We start from the raw sequence: 14,039 nt of genomic DNA on the forward strand, positions 1-14,039 counted from the left end.
AAACACATCTATCTTTAAAAAAGGTGTAAATGTTTATTTATAACTGCCTCTAACATATAAATCCTTTTAAAATATTATTCCTTGAAAGCAATACCCCTGCACATTCCCTACTTTGCCTTTGACTATGCCTTTGCCATATGTCATGCACTGCCAGATCTTGAGACCAAGATGGTTTTCAAAGAATGTTTTTTTGTTATTTAAATGAAGCAGATTTAAAAGAATCAGAAAAAATTATGTCTGGTATTAGCCATATGTATATTTACAGGATAATGAACTTTGCATTATATTCACATTAGGGAACCCATGAGCTGACTAATTGTCCTAATTTACATTATAATGAAATGTCTTTTGATGAACCTAATTGAAGTAGTTCAGCAATTGAAAATAACCTCAGGGCATACCCCCAGACGTAAATGACAGTATCACGGTGAACAAAGAAAAGTCTTGGAATTACTGGACAGCACCTTCAGTTCAATTAACAAATTTAAGAAACGACATTTATTAAGCATTCTTGACTTTTTTTTTATTAAGGATTAATCAAATTAATTTCTTGCATATTAACCTATTAACTACCTTAACTTATGTTGTTGCTTGATATTTATTACTGGAAAATAGTGTTTTTTTTCTGTTTGTTTGTCAGGAAATGAAAAAAATTATTGTACCACATCACTCCTGACTTGCTGTGATAATTCATCATTGTTTAAAATTGATGTTGGGGTGAATGTGGGAGTGAATGAAAGCTTCATAATAAGGCTTCACTGGAGTGTGGTGAGTTTGAATAAAGCACTGTGGCACAGATTGATGTACCATGTGAGCGATATGTGAGTGACGAGCTGGTCAGTCTGGATAGTGTGGGTGGAGGGAGGTATGAGCATGGCCGGAGCAGGCCTTTGGACTGTGTTGGCCCAGCTGTGGCCAAGCTGCATTTTGGCCCCTGGAGCAGTGGGATCAGGCCCTGACCCCAACACTGTCCACAACTCAATAGACCATTAGCCCCAGCAGCTGCTCTGACTGACCAGCACTCTCACGCTCAGATTTGTTGTTGCTCATTATCATGAGGGGTATCACAGAAAGCTGGGTTGGGTCACCATTCTACCAAAACCAAGAAGCTTCAAAACGATAAAATTGGATGATGAAGAAGACTGTTTTATTTGCTTTAACTAATTAGAGATGCTTGCATGAAAATTTTTTAACAAAACATTGTGTGCGATTATTAGGAACTTTACTTAAAAAAGAAACACAGAAACAAATTAATAAGAAATGCTCTTACAACCAATCTTGCTCCTGATTTGAATAAATGCATAAGTAGTGATAAGTATTCAAGAACATTACTCAAGTAAAGTAAATAATAAATAGTAAAATAATAATGATAAAATAATAAATAAATTGTAATCTATTTGTAAAATTACTTTACAAATATCATTTAATATTAAATATCTACAAGTGTCAGATCTATACCTGAGGATAGTATTTCTGAACAATTATGTTAAGTAAATAAGTGAGTTGTGCTGAAATGAACACCACTGCAATCATCCGCAGTATATATAGAAAGATAATGCTAGCTAGCAAGTTAAAGTACTAACTACTTAAATCAGCCAAATACAACTGGTATTTCAGTAGCTTACTAAGTTTATTAGTTAGTATACTTGTTTCTAGCTATGTAGTATATTAAAGACACAGATCACCTACAGATTACCTGTAGCAGCACTTAGATATAATCTCCTTCAAAAGTATGTTTTTTTTTTGTTATATTAAAATTTTAATATTATTTTGGTTTAATATTGAAAGATAATTATAATATCATAGATCAGAATTTTAACTCCTCGTTTTCTGAAATCTACATGTAGATTGTTTAAGAAGCATAGAACTTGGCAATGCTAGTGGAAAAAAAACATTTGTAGGTAAGTATATTAACACATATTCCTAAAATAAATAACAATTCATATTTTGTTGCATTCTACTTTATGGTGTTTTTCTTGGCTTTAACAAATTAGCAATTTATTTTAGTTGTTTTTGTTAACTTCAGTCTCCTCTTTAGTAGGTGAAATGATGCTCAGTTGGGTTAAGATCTGTGATTGACTTGTTTTGTGTAAAACATACATTTTCTCCCTGATGGAGTCCTTTATTGAACTGTTCAATGTGTTTTTGGATCCTTGTCTTGTCTTTCTCTGTAAATTGACAGACAATGTGTTTCTATAGACCTCTGACTCCATTCTGCCGTTACAAGTATGAATTACCTCATCAATAAAGATTAGTGAGCCTGTTCAAGAAGTAACCATGCAAACCCAAGCCATGACATTTCCTCCACTGTTCTTGACCAGTAATCTTGCATGTTTTACATCATAAACAGGTCTTTTTTTCTGTACACTTTGGCCTTTCCATCTTTATTTAGTAGAGGTTAAACATATTTACAGAACTTGGCTAATTTCTGTATTTTTTATGTGGCTTTTTATATTTGTAGTCAATGAGTGGTTCACGTCTTGTGGCAGATTGTGATACCTTCAACCCTTTGCTGTAGAGGTTGTTGGAGATGTCACTGACTGTCTATTTCCATGGCTATTTTGTTGTACATTGTAGGTCTGGTTGTTAATATATCAGGCAGTTTCTTTCTTTGAAACACAGGGCATTTAAACATTCTAACAGGGCACACATGGGCAAGTAGAAACACCTATTAGTCACATGTTCCAATGCTTTTCCATTACCTGAAAAATATCATGCTCTAAGGTGTTTTACATATTTAGATTTTAGATCATTTAAACATTTACATTTAAATATTAGAAACAAAAAATTAAAATATGATCTTTTGTCTCAGATGTCTTTATACTATAACAAAAACAAAACTGCCCTTTCAATTATTCCGGTCAATTGCAATGGAACAATGAAGTGAAATGTTAAGTTTCATACAGAGCTTTTACAGTATAAATCATCAAAAGATCTATCTAGCTAGTCTAAGGTACTCAGCTAGCTTTGGATATTGTGCTGTGAAATGGAAAAATCTGCACATCATTTTCATGATTTTTTATTTTGGAAATTTAAAACTGCTGATAGCTGATTGGTAAGGGATTCTGAGCTGTCTGCACTGTCTCAGACATTCAATTCAATTATTTCAATTAGCACATTTAAGTAACTCAAGTAAGTATTTAAAATACAACTTAAAAAGTATTATGATTTAATTATACTTAAAAAAGTACTATTGCAATGAAAGCTTTATCAAGTACTTTAAAAAGAGTACATGTAATTCATTACCTTAATTGGACATTTATAGCACTTTTAATAACACTGCATCTTTTATAAAGCAATGACGGACAAGCTATAAATCAGGTGACATTGGTAGCTTCATGAAACCTTCACTGTTTTTTCATTCTGTTCTTTCAAAGAAGAGAAAACGGCAATTGTTGTCATTATGGAGAGCATGTATGATTGTCATTTAGTTTAATATACCTAGGTTTGATTACCACTTCAGTTTGAAAGCATTTGTTTATCTGACATATGGGCTTCATAAATAAGTGCAATTCTTTTGGAATATAATTTTGAATGCAAATGGACCACCAACTTCATGCTCTGAAAACTCCCAGAGAGTAAGGTGACAGGTGGACACTTAATAAAAGATTTCATGAATGCAATCACAGTCAACCCATGAGGTAACTGAACTCGCTCTCTCTCTCTTTCTCTCTCTCTCTCTCTCTCTCTCTCTCGCTCATGCAATTAAAGACTAAGCAATACTTCAAGACTAAGCAATACCTCATAAATTTTACTGTCATCTTATGGGCTCTGTCATAAGCATTACATAATTTATCCAGCAAGTTTTAATAAAATATTTATGCAATGTTTTGGATTCTGTTCTGCATGCACTTCAGATAAACAGTAAAAAAACAGACATTTCTTTTTCTTTTAATATTTGATTGAAGTTAAAGAAAATAGTGCAGGGTATGTGTAAGAAATGTACTCTTAGCAGCAACATTCAGTTTTGGCACAAAAGACTGTAATGCTCTCTGTTCAGTCAAGTACTTTTCATCACAATGTAAAAAAAATGCTTACTCTCTGTATCCAGGCAACAAATGAGTAGAGGCTGCTTTCTTCTTGCAAAAGTGTATCATCTTCCAAAAGTGCAAATATGTAACTGTCAAACATATGAATCCATGAATTGAAAGACGTTCCTTGCTTCCCATACGTTTTAAAGAAAGAGGTAGGGATAGTGAAAGCAAAGCAATCCTCTGCACCAATATGCTATATATTGCGATATATAATAGATATACATAAGCAAATACCGCACACAATTATGTCTGATGGCTCTGTATACATTTCACTGAATGTCTCTAACCGTGGATCACTCTTACCGCTCCTCACATTGGATAAGAACTTTATTTCAATGTTTCACATGTGCATCAGTGGAAAATGTTGCTAACTTTGTGTTTGAAATTACAGATATTGTGCAGAATAATCTTGCTAACCTCTTAAAAATACTAAAATAAGATTAGCATTGACCCTAATGTGTGAGTGAAATGTATAAACACACCACAGTATGTTCTTTCACTTCCCAGCACTCTAAATCTCAGCATGGTGATTCATTCATCCGACACCTTTCAACTGCCTCGTAATGAGTACGATCGGTGTGTGGAAATTGGCACACTTGCTGTCGCCTCACTTTGTATGCTGCTGATTGATAACTGCAATAAAGGCTGGAGCTGCTTCATGGTGAGCTTGCATCTGTGTGCTCTTATAAGGGGCTGCCTAGAATCCGTTGGGACTGATTCAAGATATATGTCACACTGCTAATAGTGAGATAAAAGTTGGGCCTGCAGTTTCAGAAAGATAGTAAAGCTAATGATAGTGTCTCAGAAGAGCTGAGGCTTAATGTCATCAGTTTAGGCTGTGTCAGTTGCAGAAAGTGACTAGACGTTATAAGGAATGTCATTTTTAACTTCTTATTAAAACTCACTAATGAATCACATTCATATGCAGACAGATCTGCTTTGTCAGATCTAAATTGTGTGGAGTTCAGGGGGTTTTGTCCTGTGCAGAAGTCTTGTAGCATGACATTTTCCTGCAGGGTTAAAGGTCTCCAGCCAAATGTCAGTGCGCTAGGGAGTGGGCAGATGGCCAGCAGCTCTTTCCAACTAAAGTCCTGTTAAAATCAGACTGACAGATAACCTTATATCAAAGTACCCCATTTTGCCAGATCCTATATTAATATTGGGATGGATTTCTTAGTATTCTTAGAGTTACTTCCAAGTTCATAGCAACTCCAAAAGTGTCGACAAAGTTTTAGAAGTGGATTTATTTCTTAAGACTTTCACTACAAATGTGTACTGTGGCTGGTTTGTAGCACTTATGCTTACTATTTACTGTGATTTTTTTAGGCCAGAAACGGACTTAAGGTTATGGCCTGAACCTGCAAGGTCACCTGGGTATAGCTTATATACTTGCTCATTGGGAAGAATGCATGAGTGGTTAATAGACTGTTAGAGTAAGTGAAAGAGATGATGAAAGTGAGGGTGAAGCATTGAGGCCTGGGTGTGGAGGAGGCATCCTGCTGTGAGCCTAATTAAAAGGTGTCCGGAACAGAGGGGCTTCTGAAAAGCGCAGCAGGGCTTTGCCTCTCTCGTCTCCTTTGGTTCATGTCAGTTCTCTTCTCTTCTCTTCTCTTCTCTTCTCTTCTCTTCTCTTCTCTTCTCTTCTCTTCTCTTCTCTTCTCTTCTCTTCTCTTCTCTTCTCAACCTTTCCAACTTCTTATTCACCAGTGGTAGACTTTCCACTTGAATTTAAAGCCACAGTAATTTTGTCTGTAATTTCATTGCAATTACATTCTAAGACCTCCTGGCTGAGAGTGGTGTACTAACCCCTCTCAGTACCTGAAGGACTATTTCCTATTCAAGTAAAGGTCAGACTGCTCCTACTCACTGAACCCCTAATCCTTCTATTCAGACTTTGAAAAGATCAGATTGGATCAATCAGATTTTCTGTCTTGTGTTGACACATAAGTAAATGTTAATATGTTTTTGTCCCAGTTTTTCAATAGGACAGAGCTGATTTTGTATTGTCTATTGTGAATGGTGATTTTTCATGCACTCTCTCTCTCTCTCTCTCTCTCTCTCTCTCTCTCTCTCTCTCTCTCTCTCTCTCTCTCTCTCTCTCTCTCTCTCACTCACTCACTCATTTTCTACCGCTTATCCGAACTACTCAGGTCACGGGTTGCCTGTGCATCATCGGGCATCAAGGCATCATCGGGCATCAAGGCAGGATACACCCACATCGCAGGGCACACACGCACACTCTCATTCACTCACACACACACACACACACACACACACACACACACACACACACACACACACACACACACACACACACACACACACACACACACACACACACACAACGGACAATTTTCCAGAGATGCCAATCAACCTACCATGCATGTCTTTGGACTGGGGGAGGAAACCGGAGTACCTGGAGGAAACCCCCGAGGCACGGGGAGAACATGCAAACTCCACACACACAAGCAGAGGCGGGAATCGAACACCCAACTCTGGAGGTGGGAGGCGAACGTGCTAACCACTAAGCCACCGTGCCCCCCGATTTTTCATGTACATGAATTTATATTTTTCATTCAAGTACATCAACTCCAGGATTGATTTTTAAGGAATAATCTACTAAACAAGACTTCTCCTTATCTGTCTTCCTTTTATGTGTGGGCCTAAGGAGGCTGTTGGAAAAAAGTTGTCAGTGTGTGTGTAAGAGAGATATCACTATCAATGATGTGATAAAAAAGTGCACTGCTTATAGCATTGATGTCTATTTTCCTTATGTAATATAATCCTCTACTATTTCATATCATATCTGTCTTCCTTAAAAGATGGTTAACTTTAATGCACACTCTAGTGAGTTACACCATAACTGGGATCACTTAACCTCTTGTCCTGCTACACACTTCCTCTTGACTTCATTTCCTTCTCAAATCTTGTTCTCAGCTATTTAACCAAAGTTAATGTAATATTCACCTTGTTTCTGCAGGACTCTGGGAGGGTCAGAGGATTCCTTCTCTTGGCTGTGGAACTCCCTCCCCAGTGCTGGTATGTCTCTCATTAGCATGAGACCTTCATTAGCTCTGATAAAGTCTGGGGTACTAAGGAAGCTTCCTTTTGTTCCCAAAAATCCCCCTCCCAGATAATGTCGGGCCTGCTCGTCCATCATACTGTCATGGTGCAAGGCTCTTGGGGACTGGGTCATACCAGCCCATGCATATTCAACCAGCCAACGCCCCACAAGCCGCCTAAAGCAGGACAAATGTGGCCCAGGTATCGCGGCCAGTGGCATGTGCCCCCCACCCATATTAATGCACTAATAAAGAGGCAGCAGATTTCTCCTCAGTGATATGTCCCACAGGACAAGAAGGATAATTAAAGGCCTCATGCTGTATATGAATAACAATCATTCACTTCCACAATAGACATGGTCATGCAAAATGACATAAGAAATATGACACCTCCTCAGGATAAAACAATTTCTTCATGGAATTCATTCCTGTATTATGCTAATATATATGTAACTATTTGTATTAAAAAGCTGTTTCCAAGGTGGAAACAACAATGACACTTTTTTCCTGAATTTTCAATTCTTTATTAGGTAGCTTTGGCGAGACACCTCATTGTCACATCCTTTTTTCTATTATATTGCATATGCCCTCTCTATTTCAAGGGTATTTCAAATTTATTTTCTTCTTTTTGATTATATGCTCTAGTGCGACATACATGCAGTATGTATTTCAAACAGTGCAAATTAAGGGCTGCCCTTAAATAAATTATTATATCTGCTTTGAGCTGAATCAGTCTTCTCTTTAACAACATGCTGTTACAAATGGAAGGAAAGCAAACAAAAGGCTAAAATGTAATGAGATACCAATCATATTGCTGTTGTTTACAAGAACAAAAATGACAGATAGATAGATTGATAGACATACTATACCTGTATACTGTACTGTACCTTATTCTTAAGCAAATGATTATTCAAAACAACTTCAGATACATCACTTTTAATAGAGCATTAAATGACGACGAGAATGTGATAATTGAAGAGAACGTGGCAAATGAAAAGTTTCAAGCTTAATTACAAGCCCTGCTCATTAAATGTGGAAGTGAGGGTAAGCTGCTTTTGTGTTTGAAATAAGAGGGAGCTCTCAGGGGAGACAGGCATGCTCTGGGTATCTACTTACACAATAATCAGCTTGTCAGAAAAGAGAGAGAGAGAGAGAGAGAGAGAGAGAGAGAGAGAGAGAGAGAGAGAGAGAGAGAGAGAGAGAGAGAGAGAGAGAGAGAGAGATTCATATTAAGAGAAGGCATTTGTTAGTGGACATTACACTGACTCTCCCAGTTACTGTGTAAGCCCTGCTCTTGCTTTTACAAGAACCTCTTTGTGCCATTTATTATCATATGCCTCTTTAACAGTGATTTGTATTTCTTTATCCCTTGTATTTCCATGTAGTTCATGTGAGTATCATCTAGGATCTCTGTGTTTGCTGATTTTGGGCATTAATGTATCTATGACTGGGAAGCCTCAAATAAGCTCTGCTTAGACAAAAATATCTGTTATACAGTATATATCCAGTCTCTTACAGTTCTTACTGCCAACTGAAAAATTTCAACAAATTTTTGTGAACACAGTAAAAATTGGCAATTTGTAGTTTCATTTGTAGTTAAGTTAAATAACTATTCTGACACTTATATTTGTCAGAATTGACACTGATATTTAATACATTTGCAGTACATTCATACATCTCAGGAGATTAGCAGTTTATACCAGTCCATCCGGTATAAATATATGCCTGCCATGATCATTTTCACAGAGATCACATTTATCTTTATTCTGATGTTTGATGTGAACAAAATTATGAAGCTTTTGACCAGTATACTGTACCTATATCACATTTTATTGCATTGTGCTGCTGCCACTTGATTGTTTAATCATAAAACCTGGATCAAGGTACAGGTGTATAGGTGGTCCTAATAAAATGGACAATGTGTGTAAAGTTATTCTTCTTCTCTCCATTAATGTTTCCTTCAATGACTAGCAATGCCACAGTACCATTTACAGAGAAACAGCCCCAACTACAGTATATGCCACTATAGTGTTCTTAAGTTCATGCATACAACTCTTCTTTCTCCACAAAAAGATGAGCTGAATTAAGGCAAACGATTTCTATATTTGTTTTATCTTTTGTTCCAAAAGAGTTCTGATTTGTTTAAATGCTTTTGGATGTGCTTCTTTATTGGCAGAAGAGTTTTGTGTGGGGTGCAGGAATGGAAATTTGCTTTGGGCTCTATATGTAACTGCCGTTCTTTTATGTCTTTGGTGAACATTCAGGTTTATCTGTAACATTTTCCTTTTGTTGTTGAGTAATGTTGTCCCTGAGAGCATTCTGAGACTCTTTCAACTTCACCCTGATTTCATGTTTGCGTGATCTTCCCATCCAGTGCCAATGTTTTTTTTGTAATAACACTGCAAAATATTCTTGTTTATTCTTATAAATGCTTACAATTATATTCAGTCACTTGTATTTATTTTTATGATTGTACTTGTTCCCCTCAATCTATACAGTTAGACTACCTCAAACCATTTGGTAGTAATGTGTTAAACCTTTGATTTGCTTGGAAGTCAGGTGTCAATAATCCGGTCAGTTCTTGAAATTTGTGAGATGAACTGAGTGAAAAACAATGTTACGATGCTTCCATTTCCACTAAGCACCATTAGCTCTGCTCTCCAGCCTAGCATCCTAATGACTTTAGTGGGAAAGATCTGAAAGGAAGGTGATGGCAGCTTCCAGGTCTTACCCTGAGGAAACGCAGCAGGACATGAAGCACAATCCGCCTTCTCCTTCATTTATTTAACTAATAAAGGAGCCTCTTGCTTCTTCTCTAATGACCACCCAGCCTTTAGAATGAGATATTGAGGGGCAAGTATGGGGGTGAATGGATCCTGTTGTTAAGCTGGCTTTTGACTCTCTTCCTCTAAAAAGGCATCAGCAGGGCAGTGAAATAACCATCACAGGAAAACAGGAAATACTGAAGGAAGAACAGACAAGACATTATGCATTTTATTTGTATGCTACTGCTGCATGCAGAACTGTTACTTTAGTTCACATTATACATAAACATAACTGATTAAAACTTTTTAAAATGAAAAGTGCTTGTATAGCACTGCTATATTATATGAATTTTTAAACATATATAATTTTTTGGAATTTCAAGTTTCAATTTGTCATTTTTTAAACAAAATTTCTCAAAGGATATATGTGATTATATCCTAGCAGTTTAATTTTTTTTTTCTTACTGTTTAATGAAACTTTTTGCCACACTGAGTAAAAACCGTATGGGTTAAAACACACATATAATTTGTTAATATCACTGGAGGGATCTCCATTGTCTGAGACTTCTAATTTTCCAGAGCCTGATCTCCGTGGACACAGTTAACCAAGCGAGTCTCCATTCTGCATTGGCATGGGGGAGCTGCTCAAAAAATGAACAAAATAAATTGAGAAGGAAAGTCAGACAATGAGGCCAGCTCATTGTGAAGTCTGTTAATCATTGTCCTGGCCCTCTGGCTTCAATAAGAGGAGTATAAAAGAGAATAAAAGAACAATTTGGGTTGCCCCAGCTGTGAATACCCAGCCTATCAGCCATACAATGACTGAGTGACTGCTGCTGTAATTCAGCGTGTGATCTGGGAAACGCCCCCTTCCCCTCTCCATCTTTGTTTAAGTTGACTCTTGGCCGAGCATCCGTCACATGGCCAGATGGGGAAATCCATAATGCAGAATAAGGATGAGTGTAACCCCCCACTCCCTCCATCCTTCCCTCTAGTTACCCCATTCTGGCTTCACAAACTGGCCCATTACAGACCAATAGGAGCTCCCTTTTGGCTAATTAAGCGCAGCTTTGCTAGTGCCAAGCGCAATGGGTTAGCGACCCCCAATGAGGCTCTAGCACCTGGGGATGCTACCTGTTACACAGCCGAGTCATCAGCCCTGAGGAGGGGCTCAGCTGCCAAGGGACAACCCTGGCCAAGCCTGGCTGGTGATGCATGGTGCCTGTATCTGGTTTGTCTACACTGTCTTAACAGACTCTGTGGGTGATTTGATGTCTTTGTATTTGCAGATAAACATTCTGTCCTGTGTAGCTGGTGCCTTTGTTTGATTATTAAGTGAATCTTGGTAAAAGCATTATCAAGCATTTTCTTCTTTGAATTGTTTATTGATGCTATCTAATACTAGAAGTAATTATCATTTAGTCATAATGAGATCCTCATGCATTGTTAACTTTTCAGTTTTCAAGTATGGCTCTCAGATGTGCACATCATTTTGATTTCATTTACTACAATCTCAGAGCTTTGAAGAGTCTGTTTGGTGTGCTGTCAATATTTCAAAAACAATGGATCAGAGTCAAAGACCTAAAGAACTGAAAAACAGTCATTGGCACATTGTCATAGAGAAAATTGCTTTGTAAGTAGTGTCACTCGATACTACAACCTACACCGGTGTTAGGTCAGTCTGATTCTTTTCTGAGGGACTTGGTCAGTCTCACATTGATTTTCTGCAAGGTTAAATGACCTGTAGGCCATATCTGTGTGTTTCTGCAAGTTGCTGAATGTCATGTTCCCTCGAGCAAAGCTGATCATGCAACTCTTCTTCTTCCATTCTCAAATGGCAGAGCCAGCAAATAATTCATCTCTCTGTAACAATCAATACAGAGCACTCTTCCATCACTTCAATATCTCTTTGTGCTGCTGATTGAGATGAACCCTGCTCTAGTCAGGTCCAGACACTCTGATTGTCGTAAAGTGCAGCTTATAGCACATCGCCAAAACGATGTCCTATGAGAATCAAGGGTTGTCGGTCAAAGCTCAGTGAGATGAGAAAAATCCTAGTATGTGTGTAGACGTGTGTATGTAACACACACCTTGTGTTTTTAAAATTCATCACCCTGTTTTAGTCATGCTCTATGCATATTAAAACGATTGCTTTGCAAATTTTTGCAGATTGGGTCTTTATTTAAAAAACGAACCTTAAGATGGAACATGTAAATGCAAATATCTGAAAGGAAGGAATGATGGAAGCATGTGTGTAGAGTTAATATGCATGGGGTTGCGGCTAATTGTGGCTTTGTTGTGAGATTATGCTGTGTTTACTCTGGCTTTATGGAAAGTCGACTAAAGCTGGGGGTTTGTTTGACTTCTTAGCCCTTGGCCTCAAGTGTATCCTTAGTCTCCAGAGCCTGGTTAGTCCCTTGGTACCCCTACATATTGCCCCTGTCACCGCAGCCTGCCTCCCCAATTTCCTGTCTACAAAAGAGGGAATTAAAGCAGGGCATATCGGCATTAGAGCATAAAGGGGAAGTTGTGACATGAAGTTTTCTTTGTCTCTTAGTTTGGCAGGATGCCATGATTGAAGCAGTGTGACTTTTTCTCTCAAAAGAGAACATTTTGCTGTGGGACTCTGGTGTCTGTATGAGGATCTGATCAAGTTCAAATTATGCAACTTGGCATATGGGCAGTGCAGCCTAATGACAAAAGAGACCAAATGCTTAAGAAGCAAAGGTCAAATTCAGTTTGTGGCAGTGCCAAAAGAAGCCCAATTACAGGAAGAGCTTTTCCCTACTGGAAATTCCAGATCCAGCTGTGGGAGCACGACTCTGCACCTGCATAGCCTGCTGACATGAAAACACACACACACACACAAGCAGACACACACACAAACTGACATACAGACACCTGCACTCTGGCACACTGAGACCACCAGCCTGTCTTTCAACTACATGCTGCTTTTCATGAACAGACATTAATACAGACATTGTATTTAGCACACACTTCCAGACTCCATGGGGACGCTCGGGGAAGCAGCATTGCAGCACAGATCCACGGCTATGGCAGAAGGCCCTTGCACAGCTTGGTATGCTGGCACTGATCTGTCCCATCTCAGCTGCATGTCTTTGGAGAGTCACACTCCCTGTAACCACATGCCAAACACAGTGATCTCTGCATATGGCACCATGTCCAGAAAGGCATGTGCTTCCGCATGTGTTTATTTTGGCTTCTTGTGTGTGTGTGTGTGTGTGTGTGTGTGTGTGTGTGTGTGTGTGTGTGTGTGTGTGTGTGTGTGTGTGTGTGTGTGTGTGTGTGTGTGTGTGTGTGTGTGTGTGTGTGTGTGTGTGTGTGTGTGTGTGTGTGTGTGTGTGTGTGTGTGTGTGTGAATATTGCCACCTATCAATTCACTTCTAAATCAGTGTGTATTTGAAAAAACTTGAAAACATTGATACTCTCAGAGACAGAGAATCGCAGCTCAGAGCAGAGTTTATTGCAATCAATCTCTCACAACAAACCACAAATTACTATCAATAGCAGCTCCATTATGGAGAACAAGTCAAATATAAACAAAGACCTTTCACCAATTGCTTTGTGGCAAAGTTTGGTCAGTGAGGTGATGCTTTCTATCTTTGTCATATAATTGAGTCAGACTAATTGTTGTGGTTTCAGGGGAGAAGACTGCAGTGATGAAAGTTCGATCTGGATAGTGTTCTCTGACTGGTAATGGATGAGGTATGTGGTAGCTCAGTGGTTAAGGTGTTGGGCTACTGAACGGAAGGTCATGGGTTCGAGCAAGAGCAAGGCCCTTAACCCTCAGCTGCTCAGTTTTAAGTCACTCTGGATAAGGGTGCTAAATGCTGTAAATGTAAATAATGGGGGGAAACACTGGAGTGTCTGCTGTCATGTATCTCAAAAAGACTTCAGATAAAGTCAAATGTAAATCTCGGTAATGATTTTTGTTTGGGTTTATTTACACTGTGTGTTATTTCTTATTTTCTTACCAAACAGGCTCTGTGAGTATGTCTCATAGTGCTTGTTCATGTCAAGTAGGCTTTATTGTCACTCCTCCATACAAAAGCACTGGAGGAAAATGTTGTTTGTCCTGGACCATAGTCCAATACAGCTGCATGGTACACTGGACAAGTGCGAAATTATACAAGAAATACACAGAACAGTGTACAATA

This window comes from Tachysurus fulvidraco, chromosome 20 (assembly GCF_022655615.1).
Source record: "Tachysurus fulvidraco isolate hzauxx_2018 chromosome 20, HZAU_PFXX_2.0, whole genome shotgun sequence".
NCBI classification, from domain to species: Eukaryota; Metazoa; Chordata; class Actinopteri; order Siluriformes; family Bagridae; genus Tachysurus; species Tachysurus fulvidraco.